The following is a 2,529-nucleotide window of genomic DNA, read 5'->3' as shown; positions in this document are numbered from 1 at the left end:
CATGGTATATACTCACTAATAAGTGTATATCAGCCAAAAAAGAAAAAAAGAAAAAGAAAAGAAAAAATTCATACAGAATACCCAAGATACAGTCCATAGAATTCAAAAGGCTCAACAAGCTGAAGTGCCCAAGTGAGTACACTTCAGTCCCACTTGGGAGAGAGAAGAAAGCAATCACAAGTGGTGAGGGAAGGAGGGACCTGGGAGGGAAAGTGGAAGGGGTTGGAGGAGAGTGGGGGGGTGGGGTAGAGGAGAACCTGATCTGGTATTGGGTGAGAGAAAAGAACTGAAACCATGACGGCCAGCAGAAAGAATGGAAACAGTCAACTTTAGGAAATAGGTGGTTGGGGGAACCCCCCAGAATGCACTAGAGACCTGGGAGGTGAGAGACTCCCAGGACTCATAGGGAAATATCTTAGATGAAATGCCCAACATAGGGAGAGGGAATTTATAGTGCCCACCTGCAGCAGGAAGACAGGACATCAAGTGAGGGATGGGGTTGCCATCACACAGTCACATCTATGACCAATAATTGTTTCTGTCTGAGAAAATTACAGGAATGGAAATGGAGAGGAGCCTGAGGAAAAGAAGGTCCAGCAACAGGTCCAAAGTGTGATCCAGTTCAAGGGGTGGTCCCAAGGCCTGACACTATTACTGAGGCTATGGAGAGCTCACAAAAAGGGATCTATCATGACTGCCCTCCAAAAGACCCAACAAGCAGCTGAAAGAGTCAGATGCAGTTACTTGCACCCAACCAATAGACAGAAGCAGCTGATATGCTTATATATATATATATATATATATATATATATATATATATATATATATATAAAGAGAGAGAGGTAGAGATAGAGATAGAGGTAGAGAGATAGAGGTAGATAGATGGATGGATGGATGGATGGACAGATGGACAGTTTTAGAGTTGTCTTCTCTGGTAGTTTATTGAAATGCTTTAAACAATTACTTTAAATTCTTCATCAGAGAATCTCCATTTTGTGGGTGTGAGTTGCTATAAATGTAATGTGTTTCTTGTTTCCTAATATTGCTTCATGCTCTTAGTGTCCCTTGCTGAGGGCTCTTCACATCTGGGTGTGATGTTGCTCCTTCCAGACCTAAGTGACCACTGCTGAGAGCTAAAGCCCTGCAATGGGTGGTGAAGAGGGTACACGAATATATCTGCAAATGTGAGACTGCACGATGGTACCAGTTGTGAGGAGGTTTTCAGCAGCTTTTGATCTGGGGTAACATAGTAGTATGAGCTTTAAACTAGGCTCTGCATCAGCAACGATCATGAGCATCCTCAGCAGCAAAGGCCACTGAGATCTCTTGGCTCTCTGGGAAGTCAGAACTGAGGGCACTGCTTTCAGCACTGAGTCCTGCTGTTCTGTGAATGGGATGAAGCAGGTAAAACAAAACTGCTGTGCCTCCTTCCTCTGTGCAGACTCCAGGTGTTCCTCTGGCTAGCTGCATCCATCCCCAATGGCTAAATTGTTTGCTGCTACTGTTGTTATTGTTGTTTTGCTTGTTTGTTTGGCTTGTATCTCTAGATTTAGAGATACAAGAGAAGTCAAGGCAGAAATTCAGGGCATGGACCTTGAAATGAAATCATGGGAAAACACTGCTTGCTGGCTCAGTCTCTAGATTCCTTTTATAGCCCAGGGCCATCAGCGTAGGGATGGTACTGCTCATAGTAGGCTGGACCCTCCTGCATCAAGCCACAATCAAGACAATCTTCACATACACGCCCATAAACCAGACTTATCTGGACACTTCCTCAACAGAGGGTTTTCTGTCAGATGATGATAAGAGGCATTAGGCTGATAATGAAAACTAACTTGGACATTAGTATTTGAGTCTGGGCCATTTTAAAAGGTGTGAAAAAGTATTATCATGTCATCCCCAAGACTATATCTTGTCAATGTTCTGGATCCAGACAACTCCAGTAAGCACAAAGAGAGATGTGATTCTTAGACAGCATTTCAAGTCATGAACTTCACCAATTCATGTTCTCTACCTTTGCTTCCTGTTGCTAGGATTTTATTTCTATCTTCTGACCAAGTTACTTTCTCAATCATATAAGGAGACACAGGAAAGAAAACCATTTGTTTTCATGGGATGACCACTTAGTAATTTCTGAAGCATGAAAATGAATTTATTCTCTACTGGCTGAGAGATATCAGACAATTTAATTTATTGGCCTTTTTGGTAGGTCTACTGAAATCAATAAAGAAAATATTTTATGCTTTGCAAGGGAGTCAGTATCTATCTATACATTGAATGTTAACTGTGTGTAATTCTAGGATTAGGGCTGCAAAATCTCGTGTGTGTGTGTGTGTGTGTGTGTGTGTGTGTGTGTGTGTGTGTGATTTAGAAAAGCTTTCAGCCCTCAGCATGTGTGAAGTACTTCCCTATACTTGAGAGTATTTATATGTTTGATTTTTTTTAAATCTTTTAATTTTAAATTTATTTTAAATTAGAAATTAATTTTCAATTTAATTTTTTAAATTAAGGTCTGTTACTATTTAAAAA

The sequence above is a fragment of the Mus caroli genome, chromosome 6, assembly GCF_900094665.2.
Source record: "Mus caroli chromosome 6, CAROLI_EIJ_v1.1, whole genome shotgun sequence".
In the NCBI taxonomy this organism is placed as follows: domain Eukaryota; kingdom Metazoa; phylum Chordata; class Mammalia; order Rodentia; family Muridae; genus Mus; species Mus caroli.
The sequence above is the reverse complement of the archived record's forward strand: the minus strand, read 5'-3'. Positions refer to the sequence as shown.